Source organism: Leucopleurus acutus (assembly GCF_964270905.1).
Source record: "Leucopleurus acutus genome assembly, chromosome: 19".
NCBI lineage: Eukaryota > Metazoa > Chordata > Mammalia > Artiodactyla > Delphinidae > Leucopleurus > Leucopleurus acutus.
Genome location: NC_139161.1, coordinates 23,517,387 through 23,536,514, shown reverse-complemented (window position 1 = coordinate 23,536,514; position 19,128 = coordinate 23,517,387). Strand labels below are relative to the sequence as shown.

Below are 19,128 nucleotides of genomic sequence, written 5' to 3'. Positions count from 1 at the left end.
AATGCAGACCTTTCTCCACCCCCACCACCTCCTCCCCTCCAATCAGGCTCTGCTTGAGATTCTTAGATGGGAGCCACTAAAGGTAGTGACACCCGCGTTACATCTGCACAGAACATGTTCATTGTCGAGGAATGTCTCCTGTAGAAATGATAAATGCCCCTGCCTCACCCTCGAAGACTGTCTTCACGATTTAAGATCCCATATGCTCTTCTTGAAGAGAGCCAGTCTTTGATCACATCTAGCATATCCCTCCCCCACAAAACACACACGCACACTTCCTGATTGCGGAACAGTCCCTGTCATCGCGGATCCATTGTCAGGAATGGCTTGTGCCAATCAAAGGAATGTGCTTTTGCCTTTGGAGAAGGGTGCCTTACACAACCATGTTCTCAGGATGGTGCTGCGTGAGTCTGGCTTTGATTGTCCCGTGTTCAAGCATCATTATTACAGTGTTTCCCCTATATGCATCTCCCATGGACCCTCAGTAATACCTGAGTGATGCTTTTTTCCCAGTTAATTACATACATATGGTGTGTGGGAATTTCATTGTATTTTAAATTTCGTTTATTTTTGTTGTAATTTTTAACATCTATGGTCAAGGCATAGTAAATATATAGGGTAATATTTTAGGAAGAACGTGTATTTTTTCCCAGAGATGGTCAGATCCATATTGTTCTGGGAATGGCAACTAGCACATGCTTTGTTGACACATGTATATGCTTAGGGAATGAAGAGCTGCTGTGGCTGGCATGTGAGTGTGTGCAGGTGATGTTCCCATGTAGGGCTGATTTGAGAGTGGTGAGCTGTACTGTGATAGGGCTGGCAGGCATCTTGGATGTTTGTATCAGGACTGTGCACATGTATTCAGATAGATACTACCTTTAGTATAATTTTGTTTAAAATGTTCACTGCTGAGTTTTAGGGATTCTGGAAAAGTCTACTTCAGTGGTTCTTAACCTTTCTTTGGAGTCACGGAAGCCTTTAGGACCCTCTTCTCGGTGAAATAGACACACATAATTTTGTATGCAATTACAGTCATCTTGAGCCTGGTCCTGGGACCTCAGGTTAAGATCTATATTATGCAAAAGCGAAAGGAATTTGAGTTTTGTGTTTTGCTTTGTTTTGTCTCTTGAGGATTGGCATTACTTTGATCCTGAGCAGTAAGCAACAAAGTAGATTAAATATGTATCCTTGCGTTCTGTTCTTTGATTACAGTGAGTTAGGTATTTGTAAGGTATCATTTGCCTGTCTTCCTGTAAAGAGATGTATGTGAGAGTTTAAGAAACAGTTAAAACTGAACTCAAAATAACTTGCCTAAATTTGACCAGTTGATAACGCATATTCCTTGCACTATCTTCTAAATGTAGTAAATTTCAACAACAGTCAGTGGTCTGTTTTGTGATGCGTATCTGGAATTGTTTTGTGTTCTTTGAGGTTGATCCCATCTCTTAAAAGAAGGCCTTATCATTCCCCTAATAGAACACCTGCTCTGTGAAGGTTTTTCAACTTTATTAAATATGATTTCATGTCTTTTTTCAGGGTGATGTTGCCATCAGAATCATCCATTTTTAAATGTTTTAATGGAAGGATTTTCAATAAACGTGATTGAAGTGGCTTATATTACAGGTTATATATTTTTTTCATGTCATGCCTAAAGTTTTACTGTCAGAAATTATTTGCCTATCCTAAACTCAAAAGTATTTCAAAGTTGCAAATTTGTTGCTTTTCTTTGTCAGTGTAGTATAGTGACAAATCATTAAACTCTCAGGGGACAGTATGTGCTTCCTTGATTTAATATTGCAGAACCTCTTCTAACCAGTCACTTACTTAAACACCCACACACCACAAAGCAGCTGATCATGTAACTCATATGGCTGTGAGAACAGCATTCTCTCTGCCAGATTCAGAGCTTGGAAGCTGGAAAACAATTGCATAGCAGTGAAACACTTACGGAGTAGTGGTGCCAGCAGCTCACTCTCATTAATACAAACAGCTTTTGCTTTAGTTTTTTCAATGCTCTTTGTCAGACACCCTTCTTCAGACACCCTTCCCTTGGGAGGTTTCAGATCAGCAGCTCCTACTCAAGGGAAACAGCACCTACTTTCTGCAACTGTGGCCTCAAGATCTGATTCGTGACACCCAGAGCTGTTTCCATTTCTGCTCTAAGTATGGGAAGTAATCTTGTAGTGTGGTAAGAAGATACTTTTCAAGTCTGTAGAAAAAAGTTGGTTAGTAATGCTGCGGATGTGATTTTGTTTTGGAATGTCTGAAGCCTATCAAAGAAGTAAACTGTAAAAGTGAATTGCTTCAAGAAATCACCTTTTTCTCAAGAGTTTTAGAAAATTTCACCAAAAATGTGAATACACTCTTGAGTTTCATTTCCCTTGTTCCAAAAAGTCAGTTGATTTTGAATCATAGCCTTTGGAACTAGTTATTCTGAAGGAGGTGACTGAGTTTCCTCGCTGGGAATTCCTGGGTCTTGTGCCATGGTTTTAGGTATGATATTTTTCTCATCTTTGTCATCATTTCAGACAGTTGGCCCTGAATTTACTTTGTTAAAGGAGAGCTGCTGTTGGAGTTAGTGACTTTAGCTGAGGGAGGATCACAGAGGTGGCTCTTTGGAGCCAGGGAGAACGAAGTTTGAATAAAGCACCACTGGCTTTATGGCATGAGACAAGTCACCTTGACCTCTCTAGCCTCAGTTTCCTCATCAGAACAGGATTTGTTATAGGTATTAGAGATAATGTATGCAAACTTCTAGAACAGTTCCTGGTACATATGCACATTAAGGACTCAATAAATGGTAGGACACAAGTGATGTGGGAGTGAAACTACAGATCATTTTGGCTCACAGGATTTAGAGGGCTGGTTCTGCCATCTGCATACTTTCATCTGTGCTGATTTGGGATGAAAAAATTGCAAATATTTGACTTGGAGCATACCTAAGACTTGCAGGTGCACTGTGCTTATTGGAACTTTGATTTGTTGCTCTATGGCTGGCTGAACTTCGTGGAGACAATAAAACTTGGCTCCAAATTCTACAGTGTTACCCACAGGCTGTGCTTGTTTTAAGCCTTTACAGAGCTTATGCGGTGAAAGGGGTGTTTTAGGACATTAATGTAGCTCAATAAGTTCTGTGTCCAGAGTTGAATCACGTGCAAAGCCTTGTGTAAATTTTCATGGTTAATGCAAGCCATAAAGTGCTTGGTAGAATCAGTGAAGACATCAGATGCTCTAGTTAATCTGTTTGTTTATATAGCAGTTACCTTTGATTTTTGAAGACACTTATGAACATTTTTTCTTAAAGAATCCGCATTGCTCTTCTGAGGTTTTTAGTCAGAAAGGCAGTTTTATGGTAAAATATGACATTATCTTTTTCCTTTTTTAAATATAGTTTAAGAGACTGGTTACTCTGAAAAGTAGATTCAAGAGCATGTATACAGTTTTATTCAGTGCATAGAGCTTTTAAAATAGGATTTCTTGGGTTCTATAGAATTAAATTATTCTGTCATTTTTGCAGAATATCACTGTGTTAAGTCTATGAACCCACCAAAGTTAGCTAGAGACTTTTCAGATAAGGTAGACACATCAGTAATGCATTAGAATTTACCTCAAGGGAATCTGCTAAGCCTTATTTTCTTTTATTATTGAGCCACCTAGGGGCTTGCCCATCAGTGGAATCAGTCACTGGTATTGGGTTGCTGATAAAGAGGGATTGGCAAATAATGGTCTTAGACTCTCCTTAGACTTTGCAGAACACTTGAAAGAACTTAACCTCGGCCAGAATGTATAATATTAATAACACCATCATTAATGCTGTGTGAGCCCAGACTGACTAAACAAATGAAATTTAGATGATTGAGTTACATATTTTTTTCTCAACTATAATACATTTTGCTAAGTAAAATTTTTCTTGGAAAGGGGTGCTATTTTTTTAATTATTATTTTTTCCAGTTTACTAGAGTCAAATGGCTTAGCAGATAGCTAGTTGCTTTTGTCAGTTTCTTGATAGATGAATCAGTGTGTGGTGAGAAGGGTTTGTTGGAAGAGAATAAGAATGGAAATGATGCAAAGAATGGCTCCTTAGCCTGATTTTTTGGTCTTTACTGTGCATGTGGCATCAGAGGGTTGTGACTCTACCTGGATTTCACCAAGACATGCAGTGGTAGGTGATTCCTTTTGTCTTTAATGCTAGTGTAGAACATAGTCTTTTACACATTTATACTTTTCAGCTTTGGAGTTTTGATTCAGTTTGGGGAATTCAATGGAATATAACTTCTTAATTACACTGCGTGAGCTATAAAATGAGTTCTCTAACTAGGTCCTTATGAATTGTTTTCACCCTTCTGAATGTATCATTTTAATAGATCTAGAGTAGTATCAGTGGCCTAGAAACATTGAAATACATGGGAAGTGTTTCATTTTTTGAGGGGGTGGCAAGGAGAGTGTTTATGATCTCAATTTTGTGCATAAATAAATATGTATTTTTTCCCAGTTCCTCTTAAAACTGTGACCCAGATGCCCAGGGACTTTTCCTGTATTAATATACTAGGAGCTAGAGTTTGAAGTTACCTTGCCTGAAAGATCCTGAGCCCTTCAGTTTTCTTTTTAGCATACCAAGCATGCAAAGTCATTTAAATTAACTCATCAAAAGTTTGGAAAAAACCTAAATGCCCATCAGTAAGAATTGGATAAATAAATTAACATATATTCATACAATTGAATAAATTTTATATGGCTACAAAAACGAATGAAGAAACTGTATGTTCCTATGGAAAATCTCTAAGCCACATGTAAGTGTAATACAGTGTGTACTCGTTTGAGTATGGCTTGTAAGATGCACCCATATCATTATATGTAAGAATAATTCGTTTATTCTCATATAATATTCCATTGTATGCGTATATTATAATTTCTACCATTAATGGACATTTGGATTGTTCTACCATTAATGGACATTTGGATTGTTTCTGGTATAGCTGTCATGAGTAATGCTCTATTCACTGTATTCTCTTCTGTATTTAAAATTTTTGATCCATGCAAGTGTATACTACATAATTTTTTTTTAATTTAAAAATTACCTCATTTCAAATGGCTAGTTTCCTCCTGTCAGGTTGCAGTAAAGAAAGTATACACTTCTGCATCCATTCCAACTTGTCGGGGATTGTAACAATAACCAAAGGACAGTTTGTTCTGCCTTTCAGTATCTCCTCAACCTTTTTATCACCTCAAATGGAAAGTTAGATTTTTTTTCTTTAAGATGACTTGTGTCTCTAAGGTCAGGTGGTGCAGTGAGTACCAAAAAACATGTCCAGAGAAGCCAACTGTTGCAGGGTTGTACTGTTCTAAATCTAGAGCCGATGTTTATTTAATCCCTGTAACACCGTTTCTCGAACTTTTGGGCCATGATCCACAGTAAGAGCAGTATATGCAGGCCTACGTTATTCACTCACATACATGTCCCCACCCACAACTGAAACAAAAGCTTCATGAAACAGTATTTACCCTTACCATCTGTGAGGCAGTCTGTTATTTTATTCTATTTCATTTGTAAAAATTGGGTTGGGACAGACAGTTTGAAAATCACTGCCCAAAATAGAGCTTAACAAAAAGTATTTTCTTGAAGTAGGTGCTAAGCAAATGCTTACTGGATTAAATGGGGGTGGGGGAGTGATAAAACAAAAAGCTGGGCTTAAAGGTATGAGTTTGAAAGTAGAAAGCTATGAAATGTGGCATGAAGAAAATCATCATGTTTATGACCTTACTCCATATAGAGGGGTAATTCTTAAAGACCTGAAACTCTGGAAAGGTTAAGGTTAGATTCTCATTTTGCCTAGCATTTAAACTGTGTTCTTCTGAGAGGTAGGAAACCTACTATTACTTAATACACACACACACACACACACACACACACACACACACACACACACACACACACGAGAGCACTGGCTACCTGTTTATTCATTAAGTTAGGTAGAATTAAGAGGACTAAGAAATACATACAAACAAATATATACAGTGTAATCTTCTTTAACACAGAGTCTGGTTTAAACAACAATTTATTTGTGTAGAGTGGTTACAGAATAAAAATACATCAAGGACTCAGTAGTGAATTTTTACTTCTATGTGAAAATCAGACGCCGGGCTTGGACTGTATTTCAGAGACAGCTCTATCAGAAAAGCAATCATCAGAACCTGGTTCTCTGGAAGGACAAAACTTAAAAGTTAACTTGGTTGGAGTTGTCTTCCATTTCCATACCCAAAGTTATGTATACTGTGAATATGTCTATATTTTTATTTATTTATTTATCTACCATTTAATTCTCATATAACCCTTTGAGGTAGGTATTATTATCCCCATTTTGCCAACGGAGAAATTAAGACAAAATGAGGCTGTGTAACTGGCCAAGTTGAATGTATTCTTTTCTTGGCATTGAGATTTTATAGGAAGAGACCCATCAAATCATTTTATTTTGCTAATTGAAAAATTAATTTTAAAATTGAATTTAAAAATCCATAAATATTTCTGGCTTTTAGAAGCCAGAGACTGAGTAAGTAATTTGTTTTGATTTTTTTATTTTATGTGTTTTTTTTTTTTTTTGGCCACACCATACAGCATACGGGATCCTAGTTCCCCGACCAGGGATTGAACCCATGCCCCCTGCAGTGGAAGCGCAGAGTCCTAACCACCGGACCACCAGGGAAGTCCCTGGGGTTTTTGTTGTTTTGGGGGTTTTTTTGGCTGCATTGGGTCTTCGTTGCTGCACGCAGGGTTTCTCTAGCTGCAGCGAGTGGGGGCTACTCTTTGTTGTGGTGCACGGGCTTCTCATTGCAGTGGCTTCTCTTGTTGCAGAGCACAGGCTCTAGGCGTGCAGGCTTCAGTAGTTGCAGCACGTGGGCTCAGTAGTTGCAGCACACAGACCCCTAGAGTGCACGGGCTTCAGTAGTTGCAGTGCGTGGAAGGAAGTCCCTATTTTAATTTTTAAATTAATGTACAGTAAAATTGACATTTTGACATGTGTACAGTTCTTTGAGTATCAATACCTGTATAGATTCGTGTAACCACCACCACAATCAGGATACAGAACAAGTCCATCACCCAAAGACTCCTTCTGTAATCCCTTTTCATTCATACTCTCCCCCACCCTCCACTCTGACAACCATTGATCTGTTGTCCATCTCTATAGCTTTGTCTTTTGGAGAATGCTATGTAAGTGGGATCATTCAGTATGTAACCTTTTGAGACTGGCTTCTTTCACTCAGCATGATGCCTATGAGATTCATCCAAGGTTTTGTGTGGATCAACAGTTTGTTCCTTTTTATCGCCAAGTAATGTTCCACTGTGTGGATGTACCACAGGTTGTTTATTCATTAACCGGTTGAAGGACATTTGGATTGTTTCTAGTTTGGGGTGAATGTAAGTTCTCATTCCTCTAGAGTAAATACCTAGGAGTGGGACTGCTTGATGCTATGGTGTGTGTATGTTTCACTTTATGAGAGACTGCCAAACTCTTTTCCAGAGAGAGTGTGCCCTTTTGCATCTCCACCAGTAACACGTGAAAGTCCCATTTGTTCTGCATCTTGGCGACACTTGAAATTGTCAGCATTTTTAATTTTAGCCATCCTAATGGGTATGTAGGAATAATTCATTTTGAGCCTTATGACCAGAATCTGAGTGATAGGCCCAGCTCTGCCATCAACTAGCTGTTGACCTTACAGGAACCATTTAACATTTTAAAGCCTCCTCTTCCCTCATCTCTCATATAATGGAGAATACTGAATGTGTTATAAGTTCTCTTGCAGCTCCCCAATTCATTGGTACGGAAAGATAAACCCTTGGCAAGAGGACAGATTTCTGTTGCTTGTGCAAAAAAAAATCTATTGACTGATCTCAGCTAAGGTACATATTTATAAATAGAATCTATGTGAAATAACGTGATATTTATAACTATAGTGTAGCTCTAGCTAAGCATAATACTACTGTGACGTGTCATGTCTATAAGCTAAAATTATATAGCTAATGTTGCAGTTAACACTGACAACCTAGAGTCTTTGGCTAATGTCTGATGTTTTTATAGTAGAACTATTTCTCAGCTTTCTACGTTTATAGTTTACAGTAAGTTTAATAACAAATATTTTGCCGTTTTCAGTTGTGAACAGGGGATCACTTTTTAAAAATTACATATTTGGGTACTTAATGTCTTATTTGAGTGTGAAACAAATTGCTTCTATAGCATTATGAAGAATAGCTTTATTATTTTTCTAAAAAATTGTACAGGCTTATCCTAAATTATTTAAGGGGCTTTCCTGGTGGCGCAGTGGTTGAGAGTCCACCTGCCGATGCAGGGGACGGGGGTTTGTGCCCCGGTCCGGGAAGATCCCACATGCCGTGGGGCGGCTGGGCCCATGGGCCATGGCCGCTGGGCCTGCGCGTCCGGAGCCGTTGCTCTGCAACGGGAGAGGCCACAGCAGTGAGAGGCCCGCGTACCGAAAAAAAAAAAAAATTATTTAAGGATTACAGAAAATATAAAGAAAGAAATAAAATATCTCCTTCCCCATCTTTACCCCTGTCCTGAGATATCTCTCAATATGAGCATATATATGCATGATTGTATATGCATAGTTTTACATAGTGAGACTGCATGATTCCATTCCCACACGTTCTTTAGTCTTTTTGTTTTCATGTGGACATATTTCTGTGTCTGTTAATATAAACCTATGTCATAATTCGGTTATGTAGTATGCCAGTGTCTGTGTATATCATTATTTATGTTTCAAATTTTTGTTATATTAAATAGTGCTATAACGAATGCCCTTGTGTACACATCTTTGTATACCTGTCGTATATCTACTAATGAGGAGTTCTCGATGGCTGGGTCCAAAAATATGCACACTTCACACTTAGGAAAATAGTGCTAAGCTGTTCTAAGGAAGGTTATTCCATATTCACATAGCATTCTGAGCTATAGTCGGCCATACCAGCTGATGTCAGAAGTCAGTCAGGTTATCTTGGCATTAGCCAGTTTGGGATTTAAGCCATAAAACATACCTATACATGTTTGTAGGTGAATCCGGCTGAAAAACCCCAGCCCGTTTCATAATTGATAGTCTTTACCAAGTAAACCTGAAAAAGTTTAAAAACATCAAAGTTTAAAAAAAACAGTTTTTTAGAGAATTCCCTGGTTGTCCAGTGGTTAAGACTCTGAAGGCCCCAGTTCACTCCTTGGTGGGGGAACTGAAATCCTGCAAGCCTAGCGGCACAGCTCGCACCCCCCAAAAAAAAGTTAAAAAAAAACTCACTTTTGAGAAAAACTAATAAACCAACTTGCTTTTTTAATTCGAAGAAAATCTTTTCATTAATGTGATTATGTCAATTTGTGTTATCCCAGTAAGTTCTTTTTTTTTTTTTTTTTTTTTTTTTGCGGTACGCGGGCCTCTCACTGCCGTGGCCTCTCCCGCTGCGGAGCGCAGGCTCAGCGGCCATGGCTCACAGGCGCAGCCGCTCCGCGGCATGTGGGATCTTCCCGGACCAGGGCACGAACCCGTGTCCCCTGCATCGGCAGGCGGACTCTCAACCGCTGCGCCACCAGGGAAGCCCAAGTTCTCTTTTTTAAAATAAAAAATTTAAAATTTTGGAATAATTTTAGATTTACAGAAAAGTTACAAAGAGAGTACCTATATACCACCTCATCCAGTTCTCTTCTTTTTTCTTCCTCAAAATGAACACATATGCATTTATTTCTTGGTTATAAAAAGAAAACCTTGGATTAAAATCTACACTTAAAAATATTATAATAACAGAGTACAACTAACTATATAGAAATATTATAAATGGTGATTGATAATCTTTAATAACTGTGTGGTCTTTTTGTGGTTTATGGAATAATGGTAGAGTTTAAGGTCCAGTGCTCTTAAAAGTTTATTTCCCTTTTTTCTATAACGGTGCTTCCATTTCCTAACCTATTACTGATACTTAGAGTTTTACCTAACAGCCACTTAAGATAAAATAATTTAGTCTTCCACATTACTCTGAAACCTAAATTGAAAACAAATATTTCTTTAAAAGCAATTACATATTTCCGTGCTTATTACTTGCTCCACATATATTATAAAAGTTGAGTGCTTTATATTAGAGAAGTTAATCTGAAATCATTCTTAGCTAAATTCATTGTTATAATTGTTAGAACAGGTAAAATAAAATGGTAGGAACATTAAAGTTGGAACATTTTTATTGTATGTTTGGCAAACTATGAAAATTAACATTTGAAAATTACTTCACTGTGTTGACATTTTGTTGTTTAGTTATAAAAGTAGAAATATGAAAATATTGCAGATGGTTATATCTTAAGAATGAAGTAGAAAACCATATAAACACAAAGCATAATAATGAATATAACGTTTGTATAGGATTTTGAGATATTTTTCACATATATTACTCTTTTTAAAAACTTTTTCATTTAATTTAATTTTTTATTGAAGTATAGTTGATTTACAGTGTCATCTTAGTTTTAGGTGTACAGCAAAGTGATTCAGATATATATATATTTTTTCTTTTTCAGATTCTTTCCCTTATAAGTTATTACAAAATATTGAGTGTAGTTCCCCTCATCTAGTTCTGTTATTGTTTACAGTCTTACATACACTAAGAAACCAACACTGGTACATTACTATCAACGTAACTCCAAACTCAATTCAGATTTCACTAGTTTTTCAACTAACATCAGTTTTCTATTTGGAAACATCCTAAATCAAGCTTTTAAACTCTATACTTGAATAAGCTTGAATATCTGTTCATAGATTAATTTTAGTCATACAGTGTACCTATGTATATACCATATATAATGTATCTGGATGTCTATATTTGTTTAGACAAATTTAAGTTTTCTTTGACATTATTATCTTTGAAAGTTATCTTTTAATGTTCACAGTCATTCTCTCCAAGGCTATTTTAGGGTAAGTTTGAAGGTCTTTTTCCCCACCCTTCTTGTGTCCATGCAGAAAAATGGTTTATAACATGGATGAGTATAGCTCTTGCATAGTGATAACCCTTTTCAGTCCAGTTACAGGTCCCTGTCTCCAGGAGCACATGGAAAATAGCCACCTTTTGTTTACTAGAAAAGTAACTTGTGCCAGATGGTTACACTGTCTGCAGTGTCTGACTCTGGGAGAATATAAGTATTAAGCAGTTCTTGAAGGAGAAAAAGGTGCTGGTCTTGAGGCAGAATACCATTACAGATGGGGTACTACTTGAGTATATTTCACTCTGCACTTGCTAATGCAGAAAATCCCTCCTGAGGCAAACCATGACATCCAAACTCTACAGTAATTTAAATCATCCCCTGAAACAGCTTATTTTATGGAAGAGGAGGAAGAAATTGACAATATCACATGGATATGGATTTTTAAAAATCACTTTCCTCCCAGCTTAAACAGAACTGTTGAGTATTCTTTCCATTAGCTTACACGTCCTTTTAAAAGAAAATAAAAATCCTCCTGAGCATTCTACGAAACAAAAATGGTGGTCAAGGAAAGCTTCATGAAGAAGGTACATTTGAGCTAGGTCTTGACAGGCGGCTAGGATGTTATGGTCATGTGGATGGCAGGGGGAAGGATGTTCTAGGTAGAAGGAAAGAATGACATAGTCAAAGGTTTAGAAGTGGAAAAAGTCAAGGTTCATTTGAAAAATAGCATGAGGATGTTAGGTGGGAGGGGAGGACTTTGGGAGCCAAGACTGAAAAAGTCAGCTGGGCGCAGATGGTGGAGGGCTTCTGAGTGCTTTGCTAAGGAACTGAACTTTACTCCAAGGCTCTAGAGACCAGTAAAGGTTTGTAGCTGGGGAGTGACATGATCCAAATTCTTTAGGAAAATGGAGTTTAAAAAATCTCTGTGTAAGGGGGTTTGAAAGAGGGAGGCAGACAGACTGTTGTAATCTGTGTATGAGGTGATGAGGGCCTGAACTCAGAGGTTACGTTAGCAATTGGAACAGGGAGGACAGGGCAGTTTTTAAAAACAGGACTTGTTGGTTCCTTGGTTATTGGGGTAAGGTAGAAGGAACAAGCCCCAAATGAATATGAGGTTTGGATCCTCAGTCAGAGACTGTAGCTGCTTCATTTGGATCTTCCACAAACTTGACCGTAAAATAAGAACTTAAAATCAGTAGCATCCTAGGGCTTCCCTGGTGGCACAGTGGTTGAGGGTCCGCCTGCCGATGAGGGGGACGCGGGTTTGTGCCCCGGTTTAGGAGGATCCCACATGCCGCGGAGCGGCTGGGCCCGTGAGCCATGGCCGCTGAGCCTGCGCGTCCGGAGCCTGTGCTCCGCAGCGGGAGAGGCCACGGCAGTGAGAGGCCCGCGTACCGCAAAAGAAAAAAAAAAAAAAAATCAATAGCATCCTAGAACTGAGGAAAATTATGTAGCATCCTTGTTTTAGAAACAATAAAATGGAGCTTAGAACTGAGAATACATGATATTTGCTGGCTCATGATGGAGGGAGAAAACCAAGGAAGGAAGAAGGTAGTTTTTCATTGAATGGTGAGAACCGTGGCTATGGCCTGTGCTTACATCTGACTTTTATACAGTGAAATGCTTACGGCCATTGCACTTACGGTGATAGCAACACCACAACACTGACTGAATAAGAAGAGAATCCTGGTCACCTCATAGTACAGCAGATCTAGAAGATCATCTAAAATGGTCTTCTGCACACCCACAAGTCTCTCTGTATAAGCATACATGTATTTTGTTTGGATAATGGTTTCTTAGTTCGACCTGTAAGTATGAAGGTGGCAGAATGTACTGTGTAGCATATCAGCTGGAGAACAAATATAAAGCAGCTTTAATGACAGTTCTTACTAAAATATTGGCTATGTACTTAAGCAATAGAGATCTAAAACCTTACCTGTAGCCAGGTCTACATAGTAAGTTCCACATGAAGACAGAAGTTTGTGGTTCAGTTTTATTGTCCTGTCACTGAAACATTAAAAGCTAACTTAGTATCTGGGATACAGTAATGTCTACTCTCTAAAGGCTGGATTCTGACCTTGACTGAGTGATGACCTTACTAGGCAAATTGTTTTACTTCTAACATGTTTAATTTTTCTTTTATACTTTTGATCATTCTGTGTTAGCGTATTTGGGATTAAAGTTTTATTAAATCAGAAATATACCATAAGGCCTGTATGCAGAAAAGTATAAGACACTGATGAAAGAAATTAAAGATGGTACAAACAGATGGAGAGGTACACCATGTTCTTGGATTGGAAGAATCAATATTGTGAAAATGACTATACTACCCAAAGCAATCTACAGATTCAATGCACTCCCTATCAAATTACCAATGGCATTTTTTACAGAACTAGAACAAAAAATCTTAAAATTTGTATAGAGACACAAGAGACCCCGAATAGCCAAAGCGGTCTTGAGGGGAAAAAACAGAGCTGGAAGAATCAGACTCCCTGACTTCAGACTATACTACAAAGCTACAGTAATCAAGACAATACAGTACTGGCACAAGAACAGAAATATAGATCAATGGAACAGGATAGAAAGCCCAGAGATAAACCCACGCACCTATGGTCAACTAATCTATGACAAAGTAGGCAAGGATATACACTGGAGAAAAGACAGTCTCTTCAGTAAGTGGTGCTGGGAAAACTGGACAGCTACATGTAAAAGAATGAAATTAGAACACTCCCTAATACCATACACAAAAATAAACTCAAAATGGATTAGAGGGGCTTCCCTGGTGGCGCAGTGATTGAGAGTCCTCCTGCTGATGCGGGGGACACGGGTTCGTGCCCCAGTCCGGGAGGATCCCACGTGCCGCAGAGCGGCCAAAAAAAAAAAAAAAATGGATTAGAGACCTAAATGTAACACCGGACACTATAAAACTCTTAGAGGAAAACATAGGAAGAACACTCTTTGACATAAATCACAGCAAGATCTTTTTTGATCCACCTAGAGTAATGGAAATAAAAACAAAAATGAACAAATGAGACCTAATGAAACTTCAAAGCTTTTGCAAAGCAAAGGAGACTACAACAAGATGAAAAGACAATCCTCAGAATGGGAAAAAATATTTGCAAACGAGTCAGCGGACAAAGGATTAATCTCCAAAATATATAAACAGCTCATGCGGCTCAATATTAAAAAAACAAACAACCCAATCCAAAAATGGGCTGAAGACCTAAATAGACATTTCTCCATAGAAGAATACAGATGGCCAAGAAGCACATGAAAAGCTGCTCAACATCACTAATTATTAGAGAAATGCAAATCAAAACTACAATGAGGTATCACCTCACACCAGTTAGAATGGGCATCATCAGAAAATCTACAAACAACAAATGCTGGAGAGCGTGTGGAGAAAGGGAACCCTCTTGCACTGTTGGTGGGAATGTAAATTGATACAGCCATTATGGAGAACAGTATGGAGGTTCTTTAAAAAACTAAAAATAGAATTACCATATGACCCAGCCATCCCACTACTGGGCATATACCCAGAGCAAACCATAATTCAAAAAGACACATGGGGCTTCCCTGGTGGCACAGTGGTTGAGAGGCTGCTTGCCGATTCAGGGGACACAGATTCGTGCCCCAGTCTGGGAAGATCCCACATGCCGCGGAGCAGCTGCGCCCATGAGCCATGGCTGCTGAGCCTGCGCATCCGGAGCCTGTGCTCCGCAACGGGAGAGGCCACAACAGTGAGAGGCCTGCGTACCGCAAAAGAAAAAAAAGACACATGTACCCCAGTGTTCATTGCAGCACTATTTACAATAGCCAGGACATGGAAGCAACCTAAATGCCCATTGACAGACGAATATATAAAGAAGATGTGGTACATATATACAATGCAATATTACTCAGCCATAAAAAGGAACAAAATTGAGTCATTTGTAGAGGCATGGATGGCTCTAGGGACTGTCATACAGAGTGAAGGAAGTCAGAAAGAGAAAAACAAATATCGTATATTAAAGCATATATATGGAACCTGGAACAATGGTACAGATGAACCGGTTTGCAGGGCAGAAATTGAGACACAGATGTAGAGAACAAACGTATGGACACCAAGGGGGGAAACTGGTGTGGAGTGAGGGTGGTGGTGGGATGAATTGGGCGATTGGGATTGACATATATACACTACTATGTATAAAATGGGTAACTAATAAGAACCTGTTATTTAAAAAAGTAAATAAAATTAAATTAAAAAAAAAAGTACACACAAAGTACTCTACACTTACCATAATGTATAGCTGGGTTTATTTCTATTTAATAATAAATATTTTTTCTCCCGCAAAAAAAAAAAAAAAAAGAAATATACCATACTGCTTACATTATAGTTTTTAGAGATATAAAATTTAAGTTGTATAAAAGAATATTAAATGTAGTCATAATACAGAGGGATTTTCACACTATATTTTACTTCTATAATTCCTTAGTCAAAAGATTAATTTAGAGTTAATTGTACTTGTCATAAAATATATTTTCTCCATTTTGTCAGGTTAACAGTGTCCTGTATGTTTCTAAATTATGATATTATTTTTGGTCTTTCAAAACCCTTTTTATATTATAGAAATTCTCAAATATAAAAAAAGGGAAAATATAATGAGCCGAAATATACCCATATCCCAGCTTCAACAATTATTGTACATGGCTAATCTTGTTTCATATATATCCACCCTCACTATAATTCCCTCCCTCCAATTACTTTGAAGCAATATGTCATATCATATTATTTTTATATACAAAAATTCTTTAAAAAAAAAAAGACAGGGCTTCCCTGGTGGCGCAGCGGTTGAGAGTCCGCCTGCCGATGCAGGGGAATGGGTTCATGCCCCGGACCGGGAAGATCCCACATGCCGCGGAGCGGCTGGGCCCGTGAGCCACGGCCGCTGAGCCTGCGCGTCCGGAGCCTGTGCTCCGTAACGGGAGAGGCCACGATAGTGAGAGGCCCGTGTACCGCAAAAAAAAAAAAAAAAAGACAATACCATGATTATACTAAAAGACTTCCTGACCATCATTAAGTGTTCAGTGTTTTTTTAAGTCTTTTGTCATTTACAGACAGTTCTGGGTGTACTCTGATGCTTTTGCAAAAATGTTCCTATAAAAGGGTTTCATCTTCAAGGAATTCATGGAAAAGGCTCTGACAAGTACAGGTTTCTGGTAACCGACTATACTGCTGAACTGAATGAATAAGCATTTTCAGAACTCTAATGGAAAACTGATGATTTCATAAAAGTGCTAACAAAAGATCAAGATGAAAAAAAATTAATTACGTGGGACTGAGTGAACTGATGAGGATGATTATAATTTTTGTGACTTTCTGTTTGAATAAAAAAAAAAAAATCCGACAACGACTCAGAGGCAAAAAATATACAAATCAATTTTCACTGCAAAGTAAAGGAGCTGTTACAGTGGAGGATTACTGGACTGAATGGCAATATTATGACGTAGTATGAGAGTGTTTCGTGTTTGGTAATTGCAATCATTGTTGCTTTTGTTGTGGTCATCCATTTACAATGCTTGGTGTCAGTTTATCTCCTGTAAAAATAAAATACAGTGTGTGTGTGTGAAAAAGAAAAAGACAACTTAATACTATGATTATACTAAAAGACTTCCTGAGCATCATTAAGTGTTCAGTCAGTGTCTGTACTTCCCAAATGACTCATAATTGTTTTTTCAGTTAGTGTTTTCAACATTTAGACACAGGCTAGAATGTTGAATTAAGTTCAAAAGAAGTGATTGGTTAATATGTCTGTTAAGTCTCTTTATAAGTTCTCCTTCCTTTCTTTCTCTTTCTTTTTCCTTGGAATTTTTGTTGAAGAATCCCTGTCATTTGTTGTATAGTCTCCCATAGTCTGGATTGTGCTGCTTGTACCCCCCGTGATATCGTTTAACATGTTCCTCGGTGCCTTCCTGTAAATTGGCTTTTAGATCTACAGGCTTGATCAGATTAAGGTTCAATTTTTCTTGTGGGTGCGGGGCAAGACTAATACCTGGTGGTGTGTAATTCTACCAGGAGACGTACAGTGCTGGTTGTTTCTTCTTCGGTACTGTTACCAGCCACTGATGATCTTTGCCTATATCTATTAATTCATTACGGGTTGCAAAATAATACCAAACACTATAACTTCTTCTTCAATTATTAGCTGGAATGCTTCTATAAAAAGAAATTTCCCCTCGGGCTTCCCTGGTGGCGCAGTGGTTGAGAATCCGCCTGCCGATGCAGGGGACACGGGTTCGTGCCCCGGTCCGGGAAGATCCCACATGCCGCGGAGCGCCTGGGACCGTGAGCCATGGCCGCTGAGTCTGCACGTCCAGAGCCTGTGCTCCGCAACGGAAGAGGCCACAACAGTGAGAGGCCCGCGTACCGCAAAAAAAAAAAAAATAAAAAAATAAAAAAAAAAAATTTCCCCTCAACAAATATTTAGTTTCCTTGAGGTACAGATCTCATAGGAATGGCAGACTAATTGCTTGATTCTTGCCCTTCACTTACCAGTTTTCAGAAGAATGAGTTGGTTCTCTTAGCATCCTCTAAAGGTGACCAATGGATTTAAGCATATTTGAAGTGTTGCAGTGCATTACTGTTATTCATCCTTGTTGATACTCAGTTGTCCTGTTTTTGTCCATTAGGAGCTTATCAGGCTGGCTCCTGAGTCTTTTTTTTAATATATAAATTTATTTATTTATTATTTTTGGCCGCGTTGGGTCTTCGTTGCTGCGTGCAGGCTTTGTCTAGTTGCGGTGAGTGGGGACTACTCTTCATTGCAGTGCGCGGGCTTATTGTGGTGGCTTCTCTTGTTGCGGAGCATAGGCTCTGGGCATGTGGGCTTCAGTAGTTGTGGCACGTGGGCTCAGTAATTGTGGCTCGCAGGCTCTAGAGCACAGGCTCAGTAGTTGTGGCGCACAGGCTTAGTTGCTCTGGGGCATGTGGGATCTTCCCGGACCAGGGCTCAATCCTGTGTCCCCTGCATTGGCAGGCGGATTCTTAACCACTGCGCCACAGAGAAGTCCCTCCTGAGTCTTTTTTTTTAAATTTTTTTTTATAGATTTATTTTTATTTATTTATTTTTGCCTGGGTTGGGTCTTCGTTGCTACAATACAGGCTTTCTCTAGTTGTGGCGATTGGGGGCTACTCTTCGTTGCAGTGCGCGGGCTTCTCATTGCAGCGGTTTCTCTTGTTGTGGAGCACGGGCTTTAGGCACACAGGCTTCGGTAGTTGTGGTACATGGGCTCAGTAGTTGTGACTCACAGGCTCTAGAGCACAGGCCTCAATCTGGACGTCGTTATGTTCTCAGTACTGAGCTAGACACAGGCTAGAATGTTGAAGTAGTATTTTTAAAAGAACTATCTCTCCTCAAGGGGCTTATAGTCTTTAAAGTTTCTTTTTTATTCATTTGATTTATTTACTCTGTATACATTTTTTTAAAATAAATTTATTTATTTTTGGCTGTACTGGGTCTTTGTTGCTGTGCGCGGGCTTCTCATTGTGGTGGCTTCTCTTGTTGCAGAGCACGGGCTCTAGGCGCACAGGCTTCAGTAGCTGTGGCTCGTGGGCTCTAGAGCACAGGCTCAGTAGTTGTGGCTCACGGGCTTAGGTGCTCCGCGGCATTTGGGATCTTCCCGGACCAGGGCTCGAACCTGTGTGCCCTGCATTGGCAGGCAGATTCTTAACCACTGCGCCACCAGGGAAGTCCCTCTGTATACATTTTGATGTGGTAAAATCAGATTTTGATTTTCTCTTATTTGATTAAAGCAAATCTTTGATTTTATTGTATGACAGGTATATATCAGAATGAGACGAAGGTCTAAAATAAGTTACTTTGTATAATTTAAGAAAATCTAACGTGTAATAAAAATGAATAAAATGAATTTAAAGAGATAAAATCTGGAAATGATACACATTTTACAAACCTATTGCCATATAGGAACAGTAGTATAATTGTTTTTTGCATAAATGGGTAACCATTTATTATCCAGACTGGGAGAGATATGTGAGAGGGGCATTGTTAACGATTAATCTGGGCTTCCCTGGGAGAGAAGGGAGTCTTGGTCATATGTCCCCTCTTTTCTGGGAGAAACAGGTATAAACCAGGACTTTGCTCATTAAAATAGGATATAGGGCCACCCT

At 38.8% G+C, this 19,128-nt stretch overlaps 1 protein-coding gene across 1 annotated transcript in view; it reads left to right on the top strand.

Moving 5' to 3' along the window:
- Positions 1-19,128, top strand: part of ZNF652 (zinc finger protein 652) — a 250,610-nt gene that overhangs the window by 180,121 nt on the left and 51,361 nt on the right. The gene's annotated exons all lie outside the window — the stretch shown is intronic.